The sequence below is a fragment of the Octopus bimaculoides genome, chromosome 6 (genome assembly GCF_046866305.1).
Source record: "Octopus bimaculoides isolate indiv1 chromosome 6, ASM4686630v1, whole genome shotgun sequence".
Classification (NCBI taxonomy): domain Eukaryota; kingdom Metazoa; phylum Mollusca; class Cephalopoda; order Octopoda; family Octopodidae; genus Octopus; species Octopus bimaculoides.
In genome coordinates, this window is record NC_142933.1 from 115,903,062 (window position 1) to 115,929,570 (window position 26,509).

The window sequence follows — 26,509 nt, forward strand, 5'->3', positions numbered from 1 at the left end:
TTAAATCTCATTAGGGTTGACTTTGCCTCTCATCCTTTCAGGGTTGCTAAAACATATACCAGTAATGTACTGGGGTAAATATAACCTGTTCCCATCCACAAAAATTTCCAAAACAGCATATACACCAATTGGTGGATGTCTTTATTCTACAAAGGGTTAAGCAAATAATTGACTGTTTGTAGTGGTGTAGTTATCTTATAAAACTGATTGATTACAAAAAAAAAAAAAAATGAATATGGTGCCCCAGCAAGGCCACAGTCCAAAGAATGGAAGAATGAAATTACACATGCACATTATGTATATACATTCACATACATAAATGTGTGTGTGTGTTTGTGTATGTGTGTAAATACACACACACACACATCATATGCTACGTATATGTATTGCACACAAGCACGCACATATATACATACACACACACATATAAATGCATATGTGTAATTATGTACAATTAAATACACAAACATATTCTTATATATGTGTGTGTGTGTGTGTGTGTGTGTGTGTGTGTGTATAACATACACCCACACACATACATAAAGAGACATACATAAACCCACATGCATAGATAGATACACGCATACACAAACCCACCCACACATGTAAATAAACCCACACATGCACATACAGAAGCGCACATTATCACACACACAAGCACATGCCCACATGCATATTGTATTTTTGCAATTTATATAACATGTATATTTTTAAAAATAAATGAGTTCCTAATTTCTTTTTTTTGCTTGCTTGGAATAATGGTCAACAACCCTAATTTAGTACTCAGAAGCATATCTGGAGGGTAAAAATATGAATTACTTGAGCAAGAAACCATTAGAAATAGACGAGAACTTGACAGCTGCGATGATTAAGCCAAGAGGCTATTGTTATTTCTTAGGATATAGCCGACAAGATAATTACAAGTCAATTGTAGTGTAACATATAAAAGACAGGTGTTATTTATTGGTACTTTTTAATAAATTTGAGATGTTTTCAATATTTCATATGTAACAAGGCTATGAATTGGCAGAAACAGCAGAAAGTCAAAATGTCACATTACGTTCTGAGTTCAAATCTCACTGAAGTCAGTTTGGCTTTCATGCTTCTATGGCCAATACAATAAAGTCCAATTTAATCCTAGTTGATTCAATTAACTATGTCCTGTCCTGAAAATTTGAGGCCTTGTACTCCTGTTGTAAACTATCATATGAATATATATATATATATGTATGTATGTTTACTATGTACACACATCTAATATATATTTAATTTTAATCGTTCAAAATATTAGAGAGCATTGATCAAAACATTAGATTTCTGTAAAAAAAACTAATAGAATTGAACAAAAATAATGAAACTTCAGTGGACTAAAGTAGTATATTAAAGAACCAATGTTACCATATTGCCAGCAAATATATAATAACAGAAACAGTTTTTTTTTCCTAAGCATTAGCATCGGAATAATGGCAATATATAGAATAGTGTGACTGATATAGTTGATATAAGTTTTGATTGGAACTTGGAAAATACTTCATGTAAAGTAGAGGAGTTAGAACATTAGTTGACATAAATTCATATAGATATAGAAATTAGTAATACTTTTATTTTTGTGGTAATTTATGGTAAATGAATAAATAGATATAAAATAATGCCAAATACAAATTGATGCCGTATTATCTCAAGTATCCCTATCCACCACAAAATGAAACAAAAAGAAAGCAACAAAAATTAAAAGTGTCTATTCAATCTTATTAAATAATTTTGTCAATGTATAGTAATGAAATTAAAAACGTTTTGAATTTCATGCTAGCGCCAAGACAAATATTGTACAAAAGTGGAAATGTAATGTAGTGTGTGTATATGTGTATGTATATACTTGTATTCACATACATAAAAGTGGAGAATGACTGTGTGTAACATAAGAAAAAAATGAATAGTTTATGAATTGATTTATGAGATGTATGACTGTTTCTTAGGTTTGGTATTATTCTAAAATATAATAGTTTTCTACTAGTCACTTTAAAGTAATTAAGAACTTTTGCAAGGAGTTTTTCAATGGCATAAAAAAATTCATGTTGTGAAAGTCTTGGAATAATTAAAGGAAAATGTGGAACTATTTTTTTATATGAAATCTGTATGATATAATAACTCTCATCGTTTCATTAATATCTTTTTCCTTTATGATATCTATAATATTTTAACTAATATCAAGTCTATTTTGAGACAAAAAAAGTTGAAAAAGTAAAACAAAGCTGTTTAAATAAATAACAAAAACACAATATTAAAGTAAAATGTTAAGAAATTCCAAATGAGTAAGACGAAATTAGTAGTAATAAGTTATAACATGAATTTAATTAATAGCTTGAAACATCAATTACTATTATCTAAAATAATAAAGTTAGTAAGTGTTATTAAAAGAAAGTTAACAATTAATAAAACTAACAATTATTTTCAGATGAAAAGTTAATATTATGACCCAAAATACACAATCATCAAAATATAAGCAGAATAGGGTTTACTTACTCAGAATTGTAAGATCATTTTTATAATTCATTTGTTCAACATACATTTCAGTAAGATGTATAAAAACACACTTGAATGCATAAGCAGCAGTCATATGGATTTTTTAAAAGGAATTACATGACTAAATGGAATGTTTAGAGAGAAAAAAAGCAAAAAAAAAAAAAAAAACAGGAAAAAATACTGAAACAAAACAAAAAAGCAAGTGTTGATTGATGATTACTGGTGTATCCATGCAATGCCCGGTAATAATAAACAAGCCGGCTGATACAAAGAATGATGACAGTGGTAACACATTAAAGAAGAAATATTCTATTCAATGTTTCCTACTACGGACATTTCTGCTGAGAATAATGATGAGATATTGCTATTACTTTCAGCAGCATCAGTCCAACACTAGCAGTGCCAATATAATGGTATTGTTGATGACACAACCACCACATCGCAGCGGTGATCACCACAACTGCAACTACAAGTAAGCTTGCTACGGCAGCAGCAGTAATACTTGTAGTAGTGGTAGTAGTGGTTGTGGTGGTACCAATCCAATCAGGAGTTGCACAACAGAAGAAAAAAAAAAAACAGCTGGATACAGTGCACTTTAATCTGTGCATGTGGTTAGCAAGAGGCTTTAAATATACGGTAGATGGAAGAAAAATAGATAAAAAGAATAAAAGAGCAGGAAAGCTATCATGGGACAAGAATGCGAAGGATTTCTTTTCTTGACAGGGCAGGTAACAAGGCTAGTTGGTGCAGCTGAGGAAAGAGAGAAAAATTTAGAGGAAACGAAATCCACAACCTTTATAAATACTCTGCTTGTATTTAAAGGTAGGGGTATAGGGAAGGGGACAGCTAAAAGTATGCCAAACAACCAAGTGCTCTTTAAAGAACACCTGGGAAATACCCTGCCAAAATAATTATGCTTGTCATAGCCTTCAAATCATAACACAAGATGGAGGTTTGTTTATATTGTTTTATCAAAGAAAATATACGGACTAGAAATTTATGCACACGTAATTAAAATGACAATTAAATCAACTGGGCACCTAAAATAATGGAATGTTATTTCCTAAAGAAATAGTTTTTGTACTAATAACGTCCTGACTCATTAATTATGCCATATCCGGACACCCTGTTTCATAGTCAATAATCTATTTATCACACTAGATACAAACTTCTTACATTTATAACTTTGATAAAAACTCAGATTATGAGATAAAAATATAAATAAAAAATAAAATAGTTGCAGGTGTGGGCATGTGGTTGCTTCCCAACCACATGGTTCCAGGTTCACTCCCTCTGCATGACACCTTGAGCAAATGTCTTCTACTATAGCCTCACACCAACCAAAGCCTCGTGAGTGAATTTGGTAGATGGAAACTGAAAGAAGCCCGTCATGTGTGTGTGTGTGTGTGTGTGTCCCACCACTGCTTGACCACTGGTGCTGGTGTGTTTACAACCCCGTTACTTAGCAGTTCGGCAAGAATCCAATAGAATAAGTCTCAAGTAGTGGGGTCAATTTATTTGACTAAAGAAATTCTCCAAGGTGACTGAAACAAGTAAACAATAAAAGGTAAATAAATAAACAGAAATACTGGGTAATTTCCACCCCACCAAAAAAAAACTGAAAGCAAAGAAAAAAAAAATTTTAATCAAAAATAATTCAATTAACAAATGGCTAAGTTAATTTATTGCATTGATTTGTATTGGGTTAATTAGAATTTTAAGCTCTGGACACACACGCACAGACACACACACACATAGATGCTTATTTAGCAAAACACCTGAATAATGTTTGAAGTATTCAAAGTATTTCAAATTACATTGCTTGTTGTTAGGTTTTAAACTTACTAAATGACATCGAGGTAGCAAAATTTTTACCAATTCGTGAATGTGACATCCCACTGAAGAAATTAAGTTGTATTCTTGGATAAAATAGTTTGCAAATTCTTGTATAACTGGATTCAGTCATTGGATAACAGCCATCTCTGGATTTTACTTGAGGTTATCAATCCCAGTGCATTTTGCAGTGTGGTGGATATGTTAACTTGATAAATATAGAGAATTATTAAATTACATTTTTGAAATTAAAAAGATGCTACTTGACACATTGATTTACACCTGTAACCATAAACACACACAGATACACACATAAATATAAAACATAATTATGTATGTGTGTGTCTATACACACACACGCATATATGAGGGTGTGCTGAAAACTATATCTGTGTATGTGTGTGTGTGTTCATGTACATATCTGTATATTTGTACAATGTATATATTATATATGTGTGTGTGTATATTATGTATATATATATATATATATATATATATATAAAATAAAAGGGTAAAGGATTATTAATTTATTAATAAATTAATAATTAATAATTTTTACCAAGCACTTCGGTATGTAAACACCATTATAGGTAAAGAACTTATTTAAAAGTTCTTATACATTTATAAACATAATTAAGGGATCAGCAACAGTTGCTTCACCACAAACCGAAGTTCAGAAATAGCAGCTAAAGTGCTAAAACTCCAACAGATAGCATATATATGTTTATATATATATATATATATATATGATGGGCCGCTGAAAAGTTCCTAGCTTAGGACAAAAAAAATAAATAAAGGAGGGTCAGTTAATTATGATTTTATTCAACATATTCCCCTCTCAGATTCACACACTTATTGCAGTGGCCCTTCAGTTTTTCTAAACTCTATAAAAGAACTCAGAAGATTGGGCCACCAGCCAAGCTTTTCGTGATACCCTTAAAACCAAGAACTTTCTAGTACCCTCTTGTACATATATATACATATATCATTGTTATTTAATACCTGTTTTTCCATGCTTGCATGAATCAGATGGGATTTGTTGAAGTAGTTTTCTATAGCTGGATGCTCTTCCTATTGCCAACCCTCATCTGTTTCCAAGTAAGGTAATGTTTTCCATGGTCAAGTGGCTTTTCTATGGAAGACCAGAAATGAACAAATTTGCTTGTGTGACTTTGAGGCTTATGTACAACCATTACATGATGTCAAAGCAAGGGTGGACACACAAACATGCATACACATATACATGAATACATATATGCATATAATAAGTTTCGTTCTGTGTCTGTGTATGAAATCCATTTAAAGGGTATTCATTGACCCTGAGAGAGAGCACAAAGGACTTGATGAGGGGGCAGTGGGACTGAACAATAAACAACATAGTTGGGAAGTAATGTTCTAAACTACACAACCTTGTCTAAGCCTATTTGACATACCTATCTAACTATATATATAAATGGACATACACATACATATATATATACATGCATACATATCTGACTGCAGCCATTCTGGAGCACCACCTTAAGTCGAACAGACTGACCCCAGAACTTATTCTTTGTAAGCCTAATACTTATTCTATTGGACCCTTTGGCAAACTGCTAAATTACGAGTTTGCTCATGTATTATTATTTTGTGCAAAAGAAATCAAGGTCAGATATTTTTGACTACACCTTGTATAAATACATACATATATGCATACATATAAATACACAAATATATATGCTTACATACGCACACGTATATAAGCATACATACACACACACATATATGCATACATAGACACACATATATATGCATACATAGACACATATATATGCATACATAGACACATATATATGCATACACACATACACACATATGCATACATACACACAGATGCACATATATCAGGTCATCCCATAAGTTCTGTCCGATTTTACCTTTTTTAAAATTGAATGATATTTAATAGTATTTTAGAATGTTTAATGGAATTAAAAATTATTTTCATGTATTTGTGTACATTTAAACTAATTAAATTATTATTTTACAGAATAGTAGAATTAAAATTTCTTTGATTAAAACCCTTTCTAACATGGAATTATCCAAAGAGCATTTAAGGCACATAATGCTTTATGAGTGAGTACAAAAAAGGAAACTCTGCAGCCGAAGTGACTCGAAACATACACTCAGTTTATGGGAAAGAATGCTTGAATGAAAGAACTTGCAGAAGATGGTTTGCAAAATTCAGAAGTGGAGATTTCAGCCTTGAAGATGAAGATCGAACAGGACGTCCAGTTGAGTTTGATGATAAGCTCCTTGAGGCATTACTTGAAGAAAATCCTACATTATCAGTTGAAGAATTGGCAATAAAGCTAAGTTCAAACCATACCACTGTTCATCTTCAACAACTTGGAAAGTTTCCTAAAGTTGGAAAATGGGTGCCTCATGAATTGTCCGAAAGCAGTTGCAAATTGTCAGTTGACATCTGCTTTTCTCTCCATTCTTGTGAACTCATTTCAACCTTTTTGGATAGACTTGTGACTGGTGACAAAAAAATGGATCTTCTATCGAAATGTTAAACGTTGTAAACAGTGGCTTGGTAAAAAAGAAAAAGCTCAACCACAAATGAGAAGGGAACTTCATGGGGAAAAGGTTCTTCTGGGATTGCAAAGGAGTACTTCACTTTGAATTGTTACCACCTAATGCAACAATCAATGCTCAAGTCTACTGTCAGCAATTAGAGTGTTTAAACCAAGCTTATTGAATTGAAAAGGAGTGATGTTTCATCAGGACAATGCACGACCCCACACTGCAAAGACCACATCACAGAAGATCGAACAGCTTGGTTGGGAAAAAATTCCTCATCCACCTTATTCTCCCAACCTTGTTCCTTTAGACTATCATTTGTTTCGTAGTTTACAGAATCATTTGGTGGACATAACTTTTGCAAGCCATGAGGAGGTCAAAACTGACATTTCAGAGTTCTTTACTTTGAAACCAACATTGATGGGATTAAAAAGCTTGTAAATAGATGGAAGGAAGTCATAGATAATCAGGGAAAGTACATTGAGGATTAAATTTCAATTAAATATAACATTTGATCACTTGCTTTCTTTATTCAAAATTTGGACAGAACTTATGGGATGACCTGATGTATCCATTCATATATATAACACATATATTCATTCATATATACACACACACACATATGTATATATGCACATATGTATATATGCACATATGTATATACAAACATATATATATTTACATGCATGCATATATATATTTACATGCATGCATGCACACACACACACACACACAGACACAGACATATATATATATATATATATATATATATATATATATATAGGTGAAGGATTAAAATTAATCAAAAGACATACTTATTATTTCTACCTGTTGGAAATAGCAGTCAAAACTCTTATTTAAATCGCCAAAATACACTGAAATCCTTAAGTTATTTAATCCTATTTTGGGGGCCTGCAATCGTCTATATTATTGATTCTGTTATTATCATTTTTAAATTGTTACACTAGATAATAACAGAGTCAATGATATCTTTGCAAATTATTTTCTTGTGAATTTTTTCTCTTGAATTATTGGCTCCATATTGAAATATATATATATATATATATATATAGCTTAAATTTTTATATATATACATATATGAAAATAATAGCAACAGAAGCAGTATTTATTTCAAAAGACAATCTTTATACTCCAACTTAATGTGGATGTTATGTGAGAACTTAGAATACTGCATTATTTACCTTAGGAGGACCTCTCATATGGACCTGTGGTGCATAAATACACTTGTATTGATATTGTTAACAGGGGGAGTTCTTGTCTGTCAAATATATATATATATATATATATATATATATATATATATATATATGAGAGAGAGAGAGAGAGAGAGAGAGAGAGAGTAATCCCTCTGTGATAGGTGAAAATACACAAAAGAGAAAGAGTACTGTACTGTATATTTTTTTTAGTTACTTTTATAATTTGTATATATTTATCTTATTATAAATGCAAAACAACACTACGGAGGGACTGATGTAAGCTTAAATAATAAACTGTGATAGGTGAAATGCAATATGGCAAGGGATTACTGTATGTATGTATATATATATAATAATATTAGGGAATAAAAAATTTATTCCAACCTTACAGGCAAAAATCGGTATAATATTACACCGGGTTTCCTAATATATAATATATATGTATATTACTAATTTAGAGACGAACCACCACTCTACAACTCAGTCAACTCAGAACCCGCCCAAATCCATGCTGTGAAGCATATACCATCTTAATATATCTAAGATTTTAATCTAAAAATTTTAATTAAATAATATATTACATAAATAAATCATATAAGTCATATAAATAAATCATAGAAATATTAATTTTAAAAAATTTAAAAGTTAAAATTATAAATTGGACAGTAAAAATGAATACGATAATATACAGTAAAGAAGTATAGATGTAAAAAGTTAGTGCTAGTATATAGACTATGTGCGTTTCATGGCTGAAATAGGACTATATAAAATCATAAGCAAATTCTATCTGAGTTCATTAGAACGGGGAAATGATTTTACTCCCCAAATCAGTCACTCTTCATGTCAAATCCCTAAGAAAATACCTAAAATCATTCAAGGAATAAACATAAACATGAGAAATAAAAATGTATATATAAAGAGACAAAATCTGTAAACTAATCCCTACATTAACTGTATTAATATAATTATTAAGAGTTACAATCTAAAAGTATTGAAAAAGAGAAGCTGTATATCATAATTTTATAAACAATATTGATATCCGTCTTTTAGTAACTTTATACACTAACACATTGTTTTACTGTTATCTACTTATTCCATAATGTTTTAGCCTTGTTTACTATAGGATCAAACCCCAAACCATGTGGTTGAGAACTGAACTAAACCCCAACTCTATCAATTATCTTGAATTTTAAATATCTAAGCATGTTTACGTGTTTGTGTGCCTGAATGCATATGTATGTATGTATGTATGTATCTATCTATCTATCTTCATTCTTTTACTTGTTTCAGTCATTTGACTGCTGCCATACTGGAGCACCACATTAAAGGGTTTTCTTTTAAGTCGAAGAAATCAACTCCAAGACTTATTCTTTGTAAGCCAAGTACCTATTCTATCAGTTTCTTGTGTTGAACTGCTAAGTTACAGGGATATAAACGCACAAACATCGGTTATCAAGTGATGGTGGTGGGGACAAACAGACACAAAGACACACACACATGACTGGCATCTTCCAGTTTCCATCTACCAAACCCACTGACAAGGTTTTGGTCAGCCCGAGTCTATAGTAGAAGGCACTTGCCCAAGGTGCCATGCAGTAGGACTGAACCCAGAACTATGTGGTTGGGAAGCAAGCTTTTCATCATACAGCCATGCCTGCACTTGTCTATGTATCTATTGTCGTCGTTGTTTAACATCCGCTTTCCATGCTAGCATGGGTTGGACGATTTGACTGAGGACTGGTGAAACCAGATGGCTACACCAGGCTCCAATCTGATTTGGCAGTGTTTCTACAGCTGGATGCCCTTCCTAACGCCAACCATTCAGAGAGTGTAGTGGCTGCTTTTACGTGTCACCCGCACGAAGGCCAGTCAGGCGGTACTGGCAACGGCCACGCTCATCTCACTCGAGAAACCTCATGTGTCACCCGCACAAGAGCCAGTCCAGGGGCACCGACAACGATCTCGCTCGAAAAACCTCATGTGTCACCTGCACAAGAGCCGGCCCAGGGGCGTCGCCCGCACATGAGCCAGTCCAGGGGCACTGGCAACGATCTCACTCGAAAGATATCATGTGTCGCCCGCACATGAGCCAGTCCAGGGGCACTGGCAACGATCCCGCTCGAAAGATTTCATGTGTCGCCCGCACATGAGCCAGTCCAGGGGCACCGGCAACGATCTCGCTCGAAAAAACCTCATGTGTCATCTGCACAAGAGCCAACCCAGGGGCACCGGCAACGATCTCGCTCGAAAGATTTCATGTGTCGCCCGCACATGAGCCAGTCCAGGGGCACTGGCCACGATCCCGCTCGAAACATTTCATGTGTCGCCCGCACATGAGCCAGTCCAGGGGCACTGGCATCGATCCCACTCGAAAGATTTTATGTGTCTCCCGCACATGAGCCAGTCCAGGGGCACTGGCAACGATCCCGCTTGAAACATTTCATGTGTCACCTGCACAAGAGCCAGTCCAGGGGCACTGGCAATGATCTCGCTCGAAAGATATCATGTATATAACTCATTTTTTTCTTTACAAATCTCAAGACCAATTTATATGTTTATATATCAAACAGTAAGTAATTTAGAGTCAAAACCTTAACTGTGTTCCAAGGTCCTATATCTATAGAGATAAAGGAAAGACAGAAAGAACTGATATGTTTGAAGCTATGAAAAATTAAAATGAACAAGTGTGTGTATCTGTAGTGAAAGGGAATCTATACAATGGAGTAATTAAAAGAATGGCTGGATGGAAATAAAAGAAAGTGCTGTAAGGAAGAAATGAGAACAGAAAATAAATGTAAAGAGACATGGCAAAATAAAAAGATGAAAACGAAAAATATGAAGACAAAGAGAGAGACAAAACTGACAAGAAACCTCACTGATTAAAAACAAGGTTCTTTTGTCAGATTAAAACATGTTGCATATATGCCAATCTTGGATCAGAAACTCCTTTAACTACATCTTTTGTAAACACTTCCTCTTTTTCATCCAACAGATCTAGCCATAGAATTCCTAAACAACTTGTCAAATGGTCAATTGTTTTCTTTCGTTTCTATCGGGATTTCATTTCATGGAAAAGCAGATTTATCTTAAAAGATAATGAGGGGAATATTTTTCTTTTCTCTTCTCGAATATTTTAAAGACTTTCATTGACTTAATTAAGAATTTAGAAGAAATTAATTAGAACCAATTTTTTTTTTCCTGCTTCCTTTATTTTTATAATATATTTTTGTGAGGGCTATGTCAATTAAAGAAGAAAAGCTGCATCAATGCCATTTTCCAGAGTTTCTAAGACTGATAGGAGGAAGAATGGAAATTGTACTCAAGCCAGCAACATGACTTGAATGCTTACAAAGGCGCAAACTCTTCTAAAGGTTCCCAAAGGGCCAGAAGGCGGTATAAAATCAAACTATTGAATAAATCTACCATCTAAAACAGTAACATCCCATTTAATATACTTTCACACAGTTTCCATCTACCAAATTACATTCTCACACCACATCAATGTTCTTAACCTCTTAACTGTACATCAATGCTATGTTGGTTATCTTTTAATCTTCTAAACTTCTGTTTCTTCGTGTCTCTAATTCCTTAAATATTAGTAGCTACATTGATGACTGGAGCAAATATTTCAAAAAGTAGTCAACAGAAAATTCGGTTAACTTTGTTGAATTTCTCTCCCAAACACACAAACATATTTATATACATATATACACACATGCATATATACATACATATATTGACATATATAACGTAAATACATACAAATACACATACATATATATACATACATATATATACATATACATACATATACTCTCTTTTTACTTGTTTCAGTGATTTGACTGTGGCCATGCTGGAGGATTTATTTTTTGGAAACCTAGTACTTATTCTATCGGTCTCTTTTGCTGAACTGCTAAGTTACGGGGACGTAAACACACCAGCATCGGTTGTCATGCGATGTTGGGGGGACAAATACAGACACAAACATATACACATACATACATATATATATATATATATATATATATATATATATATATATATATATATATATATATATATATATAGGTAAAAGCACTACTGATGCCTTATTTCTAGTGAGACAGTTGCAGGAGAAATACCTAGCTAAGGATAAACCTCTGTACCTGGCTTTCGTTGACTTGGAGAAAGCCTTTGACAGGGTCCCCCGATCCCTTATCTGGTGGTCAATGAGGAAACTTGGGATAGAAGAATGGTTAGTGAGAGCTGTGCGAGCCATGTACAGAGATGCTGCCAGTAAGGTGAGGGTTGGAAATGAGTACAGCAATGAATTCCGGGTAGAGGTAGGGGTCCACCAAGGTTCCGTCCTCAGCCCCCTCTTATTTATCATAGTCCTCCAGGCAATCACAGAGGAGTTCAAGACAGGTTGCCCCTGGGAGCTCCTCTATGCTGATGACCTTGCCCTAATTGCGGAGTCACTATCAGAACTAGAGGAGAAGTTTCAGGTGTGGAAGCAAGGTCTAGAACTGAAGGGCCTTAGAGTCAACCTAGCTAAAACCAAAATCCTAATAAGTAGGAAGGTAGATAAAACACAAACCCCTTCAGGTAGATGGCCCTGCTCAGTATGTAGAAAAGGAGAAGGTAGTAACTCTATAAGATGTACCCGGTGCAAGCTATGGACACATAAGAGGTGCAGCAACATCAAAGGCAGGTTAACTAGCGAGTTAGTTTTTGTTTGTGGCAGATGTTCAGGTGCAATAAAGACTGTAAACAAACAGGAAACAACTTCTATCTCATTCCAGGGTGAAAAACTAGAGGTAGTCGATAGCTTCCGCTATCTGGGCGACCAAGTTAGTAGTGGGGGTGGGTGCACTGAAAGTGTAGCTGCTAGAATAAGAATAGCCTGGGCAAAGTTTAGAGAGCTCTTACCCCTGCTGGCGACAAAGGGACTCTCACTCAGAGTAAAAGGCAGACTGTATGACGCATGCGTACGAACAGCCATGCTACATGGCAGTGAAACATGGGCTGTAACTGCTGAGGACATACGTAAGCTCGCAAGGAATGAAGCCAGTATGCTCCGTTGGATGTGTAATGTCAATGTGAATACCCGTCAGAGTGTAAGTATCTTGAGAGAAAAGCTGAACATTAGAAGCATCAGTTGTGGCGTGCAAGAGAGACGATTGCGCTGGTATGGACATGTGGTGAGAATGGATGAGAATAGCTGCGTGAAAAAGTGCCACACCCTAACAGTTGAGGGAACCCGTGGAAGAGGTAGGCCCAGGAAGACCTGGGCTGAGGTGGTGAGGCAAGACCTTCGTACATTGGGCCTCACCGAGGCGATGACTACTGACAGAGACCTTTGGAAATGTGCTGTGCGTGAGAAGACCCGGCAAGCCAAGTAAGATCGTTGCCAGTGCCCCTGGACTGGTTCTTGTGCGGGTGGCACATGAGATGCACCATTTTGAGCGTGGCCGTTGCCAGTACCGCCTGACTGGCTCCCGTAGGATTTTCGAGCGAGATCGTTGCCAGTGCCCCTGGACTGGCTTGTGCGGGTGGGACATAAAAGACACCATTTCGAGCGTGGCCGTTTTCGTGCGGGTGACACGTAAAAGCACCCACTACACTCTCTGAGTGGTTGGCATTAGGAAGGGCATCCAGCTGTAGAAACTCTGCCAAATTAGACTGGAGCCTGGTGTTGCCATCCAGTTTCACCAGTCCTCAGTCAAATCGTCCAACCCATGCTAGCATGGAAAGCGGACGTTAAACGATGATGATGATGATGGTGATGTATGTATGTATGTATACATATATAGGACGAGCTTCTTTCAGTTTCCGTCTACCAAATCCACTCACAAGGCTTTGGTCGGCTCGAGGCTATAGTAGAAGACACTTGCCTAAGGTGCCACGCAGTGGGAATGAACCCAGAACCATGTAGTTGTTAAGCAAGCTACTTACCACACAGCCACTCCTGCGCCTATATGTACATATGTGTATGAATATATGCATATATTTATATATTATTTATATTATATATATACATACATATATATATATATATACGTATATATACATATATATATTCATACATATATACATATATACGTATATATACACACAGATATATAAAGACATGTATATATATACACACACATATATACACACATGTATATATACACACACACATATATATACACACACACACGTATATAATATATATATACACATATATATACATACACATCCACATATATATATATACATACATATATATATATATATATATATATATATATATATATATATACACATATATATATATACATATATATATATATATATATATATATATATATATATATATATATATATATATATATATATATATACACACACAGATATATATACATATATATTTGTATATATGTTTATACACACATTCTGACACAAACATACACACTGAAGCATAGCCATATGGCTAAAGATTCACCTTTGAACCAAATAATTTCGGATTCATTCCTGATGTACATCACCTGGGCGTAGTGTCTTTTATGTAGCCCTGGGCCAACCAGTGCTTGATGCCAGGAATTCTACACAGCTCATGATGCATGTATGCATGTGAGTGAGTGAGCAATTATTTTTGTGTTTGTGTGTGTTTCTGTGAACAATGCAGACATAGTTTGACAACAAATTGTATACCAGCTTTGTGCTTTCAAAGATATGTAGTAGATACCATGAAAGAGACCCTCATATGTTGCACCAAATACCATGTGAGAAACTCTTGCATTTGCATGAAAAGCCAATATGGGAGTTTCTCTCATATCTACTGCAGTACATTTTGTTCTAATGTTTTGTCCACGTTTAATTGGGGATAAACGTTACCCAACCATTTCAATCTTTGGCTACCACAGTTGGCTCAGCTTGAACAATCCATTTTGAAATCCTTTCCTGCAAAATTCTTATCACATGTCCGTGGTAGTGAAGCTCTGACCTCTCAATGCAAGGAAGTAGCAGCAGTTTGGTTTTCGTGCCTGTCCTCGCCAATGGTCATAAATATTGAGTAATGACTGAAAAAATACACACACACACACACATGCATGCTAAAATACACGAGATGTTATCATTGATTAACAAGGTTGATTCATTACAAATAGCATCTGTTGCATGCATATACACATTCATGTACATACTTGTACACACACACACACACAAATATATATATATATGCATATGCACATGTATGCATGTTTGTGCATTTATATGTACTAGCTGGACCTGTGAAAAATTCAGGGAAAACATTAAAAATATAAGCATCTGTAAACAGTGTACTGGTGTCATGAGAAATGTTAGTATATTATGACCGTCTGTCTTCAAGTTCTGAGTTCAAATTCTGCCAAAGTCGACTTTGCCTTTCGTCCTTTGGGGCTCGATAAATTAAATACCAGTTGTGGATTGGGGTCAATCTAATCAAATGGCCCCCACAAAAATTTCAGGCCTAGAAAAGTATATTGTGACAGTTACAGAATATAGAAAGTAATGTAACACCAATAACTATATAATCCAACCAAAATATCTCAGTTACACAAACGTAAACAGAATAATGGAAAGATTTCTGCCCCCCCCCCTTTTTTTCCCAAATTTGTTATTTTAAAAAACTTTTTTTTGCCAAAAAACCCCCGTTTTCGGATATGGAGGTTCCGGAAAATTGCCAAAAATTGGCATTGTTAAATTTTCCCCCCTCTTTCCCCCCACTAATTCTTCAATTTTGACTTTTTTCCCCAACACTAACCGTAACCCTAACCCTAACCGTAACCCTAATTCTAACCCTAATCCTAACCGTAACTACAAAAATGTTTGTCTGAATCATAATGTCCATATTTTTCCACATATTTAGAAAAAAATGAAAATTCTTAAAAACATTTTACAAAAATTTTTGGAAAATTTTTTCAGAATTATAATCTCCATATTTTTCCACATATTTTGAAAAAAAAAATTTCTGAAATAAGTTTAAAATGAAGGAAATGGGGGTGAGGGTGGTAATTTAAAAATGCCGACTTCTTTTTTTTTTTTGCCAATCTTTTTGCAAATTTGTATTCCCTGTAGCTGAAAAGCGGTGTTTGTGTCGAAAAAAAAAAAAAATTTAAGAAAAGGGTGGTTTTTTTTTTTTTTGGTGGGGGGGTGGTGGCGGGCGGAAGTCTTGCCAGAATTACTATTTAACTTACATCCATATTCAAAGAACCTTCTTGGTTTAGTGGTACGGAACGTTTTTCTGGTATTCTTTTATTTGTTTCAGTCATTTGATGGTGGCCATTCTAGAGCACCACCCTTTAGTCGAAAAGAATTGACCCCTGGACTTATTTCCTGTAAGCCTGGTGCTTATTTTGTCAGTCTCTTCTGCTGAATAGCTAATTTACAGGGATGTAAATGCACCAACATCGGTTGTCAAGCAATGGAGGTGGTGGGACAAACAAACGCACACATACATACATACATATATATATATATATATATATATATATATATATATATACACACACATATGACAGGCTTGAAGGTAGTGGTGATGCTGGCTGGTGCAATTTTGTGGTTTGCTGGTATACCGAGAGAGATCCAGCTCACAATCATATATACACAAACATACACAAACACATACCTAAAGAGAGAGTAGACAGACAGTAAGTGTTAGAGAGTCCACAATGGAGTTTTCATCTCCCTCTCTCTCTTCCTTCCTACTTGTTGCTTTGCCACTTCTTTGAAGTGTGACACACAACACAGGTACGTACAAAAAGAAAAAGTTAGCATATTAATATTATTGATACATATACAAATACATAAACAAGCTGACACACACATCATGTATTTGTATACGTTTATATATGTGTATGTGTGCATGCATATATATATATATATATATATATATATATATGTGTGTATACACACAAAAATATATAAACATGCACACTCACATATGTATTTATATGTTTATATATACATGCACGCACACATCTGTTATCAGATATATATCTTTGATATGGACTGGATACATCATTAGTGATATTCCTAATGTCACTTGGCCATTTGAACCTTTCAATATCAAATTCCTTTGTAAAGTCAACCCATTTAAGCTTGATCAAGTTTTGGCTTGCACCCGAGTAGCAACAGGCAATCATAGGCTTACGTCTTTATTGAAAGCCACTTGATAGTTTTCTCTCTAGCTTTAGTACCCTCCCTCTCCTCATTGCAGTTAGAGATTTACAAAAGATTCGCAGCAAGCATTGTCAATTTGCCCACAGTATCAGTTTTTCCTCTGCTCTACCAGATCCTGGTACTTTGTAAGCTTTTTTGCACGTTTCTCCTCCATGTGTTCTCATTTAATAACCTACTTGGTGGAATCTGACATGGTCATATAGAGGCAGGATATTTATATGATTGTGATCAGGGAACTTTATTTGTTTAATAAGATCCACTCTCAGCTGCCAGTCAGGGGTTGTAAATGTAGGCACAGTCTTATCAGTTGCAATGGACATATCTTCTCTCCAGCTTTGAGCAAAATGATTATTTTGTTGGGGTGGTGTTTACTGGACTGAACAGCCATAGTGACACCTCTGTAACTATCTTGATTACCTCATCATTGCTAAACATGTACTACCTTTATACCTTTTGAAGCTGTTGCTGTTCCTTTCCTTTGGCTTTACCAATTTGACAGCTGGAAAAGTAGTCTAAGCTTGAGCACTTTTTTATCGATACCACAACAAGAGGCTTAACCTGTTGTCACAATCATTCCTCTACTATCTGTATATTTAAAACTTTACTTTCAAGTTTTTGTCCTTGATTAGAATAACCATTAACAAGGTTGATTCTTTACAAATAGCATCTGTTGAGTAAAAATATGACTTGAGTAATATACTACTTTAATTACACAAGGTGGCAGTTGTGATAATTAAACCAAGAAACCATTGTTATTTCTTAGGATATACCTGACAAAGTAATTACTATTTAATTGTAAAATACAAAGTGTGAAATATAAAGACAGGTGTTATTAATTGACACCATTTAATAGCTCTGAGATGTTTTCAGTAGTATATAATGTGCAACAGGATTGTGAATTGGTGATAATAGCAGAGGGTCAGACAAATTCTGACCTTCTGCTGTTTCTTTTAGTCATGTTTCATTGCACTAGAAGTTTAAATCCCACTATCAATAAAGTCTACATAAACACACACACATATGTGCAAATATATATATATATATATATATACATATATATATATATATATATATATACATATATATATATGAGAGTATTGTAGTTCGCTTGAAGCTTTGTGTATTGTTTGTAAAGAATAAAAAGTTTTGAATGATACAACAATTCACTATAATATAAACAATGGGCTGTATACCTGTTGTAATTTATTCCGAAATATCATATCAGACTATGGATGACTAAATTACAACAGGTATACAGCCCATTGTTTGTATTATAGTGCATTGTTGTACCATTCAAAACTTTTATTTCTTCATATATATATATATATAAAGTAGGTCTCTAGCAGATGGTCACTGATGTAAAACCAGGACATGCATGGACTTGCATTGAACATTTGGGGGATATTTTGCTTGTGCTGCAGATCATGGCATTCCTACATTCCTGAACCTGTGACCCATATTGACACTGGATATTTGGCCCTGGCTTGTCTCTGGATTATGTCAGTAGAGTGAAGAGGGTCTGTGAAGTGCTGTGCAAGCTTTATTGGCCTTAAAATTGCTGGGGGTAACTATCAAATGCCAGGACAAGTAGGAGGGAGACACAGATGTGGACCCAAGTGAAAGCAACTGCTGGTACAACAACCAATAACCTCATGTATGGGCATTGCTGACATTTTGCATGGACAATGGTCAGTGATGATTTTGTTCAGTCACAAGTGGACAACCGTCATGATGATGATGACCTATATAATATATATATATATATATATATATATATATATATATATATATATAGTACTGTTCCATGATGGTAAAAATCAACAAAAAAAGTACTGTATCTGGTGAGAGATATATATTATTTAAAAGACCCAATGCATGTTATGGACTATTAATAGTTTCCTATATTGAGAAATACCTCAGACATATTTATCAGGCATGAACCACAGATCATCATGAACTAAAAATTGAATGAGAGAAGAAATGTGGAAGCAATGTAAAGGCTTTCTGAACTCTGGTCAAGGGCTAGTGTTCAGCTGTGACATACGACAAACAAACCTTCAACTGGATAGGAAATTGATCCAGTGACCAAGCCTCCATACAGATGATTGACCAGCTAAAAACAGAAACCAAGTTTCCATTAAATCACATCCTTATGTCATAAAACAATGAAGAATATATAAGGTACTATAGTTGTAATGCTACTCAACTAGTACTGACTTGGATCACTAAACAACTGTTCTTATGGATGTAACATACCAAGACAATTCGCTGCCAATTTAAGTATCTAAGTGAACTGAAGCAATCATCATGGTCATGATCACTATTTTATGCCTGCTTATCCATGTTTGCATGGGTAGATCAAGTCTTCTCCAGTGCAGCTCATCAACACTTGTTGGGATGTCATATCTCCTTCATGAAATTCAGAAGTTTCACATCATCCTTCATCACGTTTTCTTCCACCCTCCAGTCTGCATGTTCTTTCCACTTGGATTGTTTGGCCCTTTTTTCTTTTGTAACCAACTGTTATTTTCTATACTTATCACATTCCTATTCCTCTTATATTCAGCTGTTTCCTTCAACAAATTTCTGATTTGTCTTTCATGCAGTCACAGACAGACTGCCTGGCTTCAGCTCCCTTATAACTGTGTGGTTCTGAGTTCAGTTCCACCATAAGAGATCTTTATTATCTTTGGGTTGACTAATATTTTGTGAGTGGGATTTTGTATGCGAAAACTGTTTAGATGTCCATAATATATGCCTTGCCTCAGGCCTTTAGCTCCTGCTGGAGACTCAGGAGCAGAACCATAAGAAATGGTGTACCTTAGACATTATTAAACTTGGCAGAGCCCATCTCTCTTGAAGTCTGTCCACAGCCAATTTGAGAGAGAGAGGAAGGGGGAAAGGTTGAAGTCAGTGGTATTTGAGCTCAGAATATAGATAGCTGTAATGAATACTGATGCTCTAATGTGTCACCCATGCATGTATGTATGTATGTATGTATGCGTGTATGTATGTATGTATGTATGTATGCATGCATGCATGCACACATGCAAGTATGCATGCATGCTTGTGTGTGTGTGCAAGCTTGCATGTGTGTGTTTGTGAATTTGTGAGTGTATGTATGTGTGTGAACTGGTGTGGTGTTAAATGCCATGTTCATTTATGTTGTGTAACATTGCAGTTCAACAAAAAGACATTGATAAAATAACAAACTAAAATAAGAACTGAATGCTGGTGGTTGTGGTGGTGGTGGTGAGTGAGTGATAGTGTTGAGTACAATCCATGAAGACACTTCTTCCAGCATGATTGCAGACCACTGACTGAAACTAGTAAAAGAATAAAAGAATTTGTAGCAGTCATAGAGCAGCTCTGAATCTATTCTAGGAAGATTATGTGTAATTCTTTATAGGAAAGGATAGAACAAAATATACTGCAGTTTATCTGAGAATTTCAAACTTCTTTCTAGCACTCCCCTCATAGATCTCGTTTAGGAAAGTCTATGTAAGCTAAAAGGCATTGCTTTTATTCTTCAGAGCATGAAATACAAAAGAACTAATGATACTAGATACATATCAGTTTCTTGAATATAAAACAAAAATGGTGATAATGATAATGGAAAAGAAGAGCAAGGATGAAGATATAAATCAATAGAAATTGAACTGTAGATAGAACATAAGACATAAAATCTCAATGGAAGATATTACTACTGACATGGAAGAGTTACATTTACAAGAATAAAAGTGATTTGTGCTTTGCAGTAGGATTTATTTGCAAGACCAGCATATTCAGTTAACAATTCAAAGTTAATTGGTAAGGACATTGAAACAGCGATTAAAGAAATTCTATAAACAATATATTATTGATTCTAAATTGTAAAGCCTATTAACATTCTATTGTATAAATTCTTTCAGGTCACTGTATTACATAATTTAATAAACAGATAAGTTAATAGAATTTCATTTAAAAGAATTATTTGTAAGTAGTTTATATAGAAAGGTATGTATACATTTAGGTGTGTACATATGTCCAACATATGTTCAAATACATACCTAAACCAGCATGGATTGCCTATATGCATACAGCTCAATCAACAGCAGGGCACTGCAATTGAAATGTGTGCTTGCCTACTGCTGGGCTGGAAATCAATTTTGGATGAATGCGCAATAGTGGATTCTTGACCAAATTATATGCTATATTTGAAATGAAAGAAATAAAAATTGAAACATAACTAAGGCTTTGATTAGTTGTCTGAGGGCCTGGGGTAGAAATGCTACCAAACACAATATGAAAGTTGTTATGTTCAAAACTGAGTTTATTGCCACTGTGTGTATGTGTGTGTGTGTGTGTGTGTGTGTGTGTGTGTGTGTGTGTGTCAGTGTGTAAATACTATAAAGTCTGCTTTGAGCCTACAAGCCCATGAGGCTGCAGCTTATCTGGATGATCAAGGACTTTAGGCTGCAAGTACAAGACATGGTCTGAATGGTATGTCAATCCATTACTGGGTTAAACATCAGACGCTGCTGATACTCATTTTCAGCTGAGTTTACTTGAACAAGGTGAAATGAAGTACCTTACTCAAGGATAAAATGCTTGCTGGTCCAAAAACTGAAGCCATATATTAACAATTGTGAGCACAACATCCTCACCACTATCTCATATGCCTTCCTCACCACCAGCACTGTGATCATTTTAATGTCCATTTTTTCCATGGGCCAGACAGAATTTGTCAGCAATCACCCGTTGATTCAGGTAATATTTCCCCATCAACAGGCTTTTCACAGAAGACTGAAAATGAGGGCCGCTGCTTGCATAATGGTGATAGTTGCTTGCAACTTTCACCTGATACCATGGCATGCACACACACATATGGTTGGATTCTTTCAGTTTTTGTCGACCAAATCACTCACAAGGCTTTGGTTAGCCCAGAACTATTGGAAAAAACACTGGCTTAAGGTGCCATGCAGAGGGACTGAACCCAGAACCATATGGTTGGGAAGCAAACATATTTACAGCCATGCCTTTAAATATATATATTATTTCATTCTTTTATTTGTTTCAGTCATTTGATAGTGGCCAGGCAAGAGCACCACTTCAAAGGGTTTTAGTTGAACAAATTGACCCTAGGAGTTACTTCTTGAGTCTAGTACTTATTCTATTAGTTTTTCTTGTCAAACCACTAAATTACAGGGATGTAAACACACCAACACTGCTAGTCAAATAGTGATGGGGCGGAGACAAACACAGACATACAGACACACACACAATATATATATATATATATATATATATATATATATAAAAGCACACACACACACACACAATTTTTCTGTCTACCAAATCCATTCACAAGGCTTTGGTTGGACCAAGGCTATAGTAGAAGACACTTGCTCAAGGTGTTATGCAGTGGGACTGAACTCAGAACTGTGTGGTTGAGAAGCAAGCTTCTCACCACACAGCCACACTTGCGTCTAAAGTAAAAAATATAACTGTACAGGAGAAATGATGCAGTTGATAGTGCACTAGGTCAAATAGACAGTCATGTTTTAGCAGACTCATTTTGTTTTAAAGAAGAATTATTACATGCTTAACATACACATAACTAGTATTTACATAGAAATACTTGTATTAATTAGTAATGCACTGAAATTATTTTATGTTTCCCTGATTGTAATAATCATCTTTTGTCTTTTAGTCGTTTTAGTCAGGATTGCAGCCATGCTGGACACTGCTTTGAATGATTGAAAATACTGAAATAAGTAATTATTTAAAAAAAAATCTTGCTCTAATTTTATTGGCCTCTTTGGTTGAACCTGTAAGTTACAGGGATGTAAACAACTGAACATTGGTTGTAAAGCAAAGGCCAGACAAACAGAAACACATACATACATGTGTATACATACATACATACACACACACACACACACACTCCCCCCCTATATATATATATATATATATATATATATATATATATATATATATATATACATGTATATATATATATATGTGATGGGCGCTCCAGTCAAGGACAACGGATGAGTGTTCACCTTTTGCTTCATGAACTGCACATATGATTTGTTCATAGTGACCAAATGTATGTGACATATATTAGTTCACATCACCCATCAAACAGATGTTGCCTGAACAGCTGCACCACAGAAAAGGTATCAAAGTGATTGCAGAGCAAAGTGAGATGAAGTGTTTAGCTCAGAAACGCAATGCACTATATGTATATTATTTGCATTATTCATATTAGACGGATACATGTCCTCATCTTGTTTGTTGTCAGCACCATGTTTTGGCTGATTTACTCTCCAGCCTTCAACAGTTGTCCTGGTAGAATTTTGAACTCAGAGTAAAAGAGAGGAAGAAAAAGAGAGTGAATGATATATATGTATATATATATATATATGAGAATTCACGAAAAAACAATAGACAAAGACAGGTGGTGTAAACAACAAATGGATGTATTAGTATAACGCTCGGGAATAGAGAAAGTTTATATATATATATATATATATATATATATATATATATATATATATATATATATATATATATATATATATATATATATATATATATATATATATATAGAGAGAGAGAGAGAGAGAGAGAGAGAGAGAGAGAGAGCGAGAGAGAAAGTAATGGATTAGTATTTTACCAAACCCATAAAAATAAAAAAGGCAGAGTTGAAACCAGCACGATTGGAACTCAAAGTACAAAGAGTAGAAATGATTACCAGAAGGTAAGAGTCGGGAAAAGACAAGTATTGCAACACATCCTATCTGGCACACTAATGATTCAGAGAATTTGCCGCATCTAACTTGCCAAAGCAGAAATAAAATAATCACTAAACAGGGCTGTTGTATAGCAACCCAAGTTGAAATTATTGTATTTAAAATCAACCAAAGCACTGAAGTTAATTGCTTAGATGCCATCTGCATGAAAAATCAACAGTTAAATGAGAGCAAATATATTTAATACAGAATATTAAAAATCTAATTAGAAATATTAACAGTAAGAAGATGATGACAAGAATATGAGTTCAGTCACTAATGATATTATAACAATTTCAGAAAGTATGGGAGACAATAATAGCATAATATTTGCTGAAAGTGTTTAATCCATTTTAGGGCTTTTCTTTTAAGGCATACCTTATAGATACCACAATCTTTCTCTTTATATATTGCACTTTGTGTCATGTCAGTTTCCACTGTATATATGAGTAATCCATTCTATCTACCAATATGGAAAATATCTTTTTCTTGTTTTCTTTTTTAATCAAGGCACAAAATCAATCTTTTATTGAATCAACCTGGTTATCTCTGGAGAAATAAAATGTAAAATCAACTCCAGCAGGTTTTGAATTTGATACTTAGAGATATAATGTTAAATACTGCAAACCCTTTGGTCTAGTGTTGAATCATTTCTATCAAATAACAATTCCCCCCTCCAACTACAGTATGCAAATAATAATAACAATAATAATTATTATTATCATTATCATTATAATAATAATTATTATTATCATTATCATTATAATAATAATTATTATTATCATTATCATTATAATAATAACTATTATTATCATTATCATTATAATAATAATAAGAAGAAGAATCAGGAAACTATTAGATAGCTGAAACGAATGGATAGCATGGTACCATTGGCTGCAGGTAGTAAGCCTGCTATGCATTCAAGACTCCAGGCGTTCCAACAAAACCTGTGATAACAAGAAAAAAAAAGAAATAATAATCCTTTCTACTATTGGCATAAGGCCTGAAATTTTGCAGGGGTGGCTAGTTGATTATATTGAGCCTAGTGCATAACTGGTACTTATTTCTTTGACCCCAAAAGGATGAATGGCAAATTTAACCTTGGCGGAATTTGAACTCAGATCATGAAGACGGATGAAAAACCGCTAATCATTTTGCCCAACATGCTAATGATTCTGCCAGCTCACTGCCTTATTATAATCATTTCTATTCTAGGCACAAGACCTGAGATTTTTTGAGAGGGGGCTCAGTTGATTAAATCAACCCCAGTATGCAACTAGTACTTAATCTATCGACCTTGAAAGGATGAAAGACAAAGCTGACCTTGAACTCAGAATGTAAAGACAGACGAAATACCACTAAGTATTTTACCCGGCATGCTAACGTTTCTGCCAGCATGCTGTCTTACTGCCTCACTATAATAATAACAATAGTAGTAATAATAATAGTACACTATGATGATTTGATGTGGGAAATACAAAGGTTGTGGTCAATGATGAGAGCAGACGTGATAGCAATAGCAACTGGTGCGCTTGGAAGTATCAGCACTCAACTACCAACATGGCAGAAAAAGATTGGTGCAAGTGTGAAGGTAGAACACCTACAAAAGTCAGCATTGCTTGGGACTGCAGGAATTCTTGGCAGGATTCTTGAAGCATGACCAGTAAACAAGTGTCACCTCAGTCTGCTGGCTGTGGGCAGTTGACAATTTCCATCATACCCAGCAAAATATGCTGTGAGTTTTCATATAATAATAATAATAATGATGCTTTATTTACCACTAAGGGCTTACAAAAATATGTTGGCAATGGTAGTGGACTTTTCTGGTGTACCTTATAGATACCACAATCTTTCTCTTTATATATTGCACTTTGTGTCATATCAGTTTCCACTGTATATATGAGTAATCCATTCTATCTACCAATATGGAAAATATCTTTTTCTTGTTTTCTTTTTTAATCAAGCCACAAAATCAATCTTTTATTGAATCAACCTGGTTATCTCTGGAGAAATAAAATGTAAAATCAACTCCATAAAGAAGCATGTAAAAAGTAGAAAAACAGAGATAAATAAATTCTAATGATGAATAATTCCTCAAAAGAGGGAGACTTCCTAGGCCTGCTCATGGAAACCCTGGAAAACCACAGCTGCCTAGACCACCAGGGCAAATGCCTTCTTCACATTGTTCCCCTTTAACCTGGACATATGTTTAGTGTAGTCCTATTTACTTAGACCAATTTTGCAATATTCACCCACCTTTTAAAAGAATTGCTGAGAGGCTGCATTTCCTTTTCTAACTTTACTTTCCTTTACAAGTGAAACTTGAAAAAGTTGATGAGGACTTGGCCAAGGAGGAAAGTATCTGTCTTCAGCCCTTTCAATATGATCAACCATATAATCTCTTTTTCTAAG

The 26,509-nt window shown here is 34.7% G+C and overlaps 1 protein-coding gene across 10 annotated transcripts in view; it reads right to left on the reverse strand.

Moving 5' to 3' along the window:
• LOC106875251 (protein-tyrosine sulfotransferase 1) overlaps positions 1 to 26,509 on the reverse strand; it is a 476,119-nt gene that overhangs the window by 169,987 nt on the left and 279,623 nt on the right. Inside the window, exon 1 of one of the 10 annotated variants that reach the window (XM_014923319.3) lies at positions 2,524 to 2,997. The exons of the other annotated variants lie outside the window; for them this stretch is intronic. The gene's annotated coding sequence lies outside the window, so the exon portion shown is untranslated. Of the gene's footprint in view, positions 1 to 2,523; positions 2,998 to 26,509 lie in introns of those variants that run through there. 10 annotated transcript variants of the gene reach the window in all.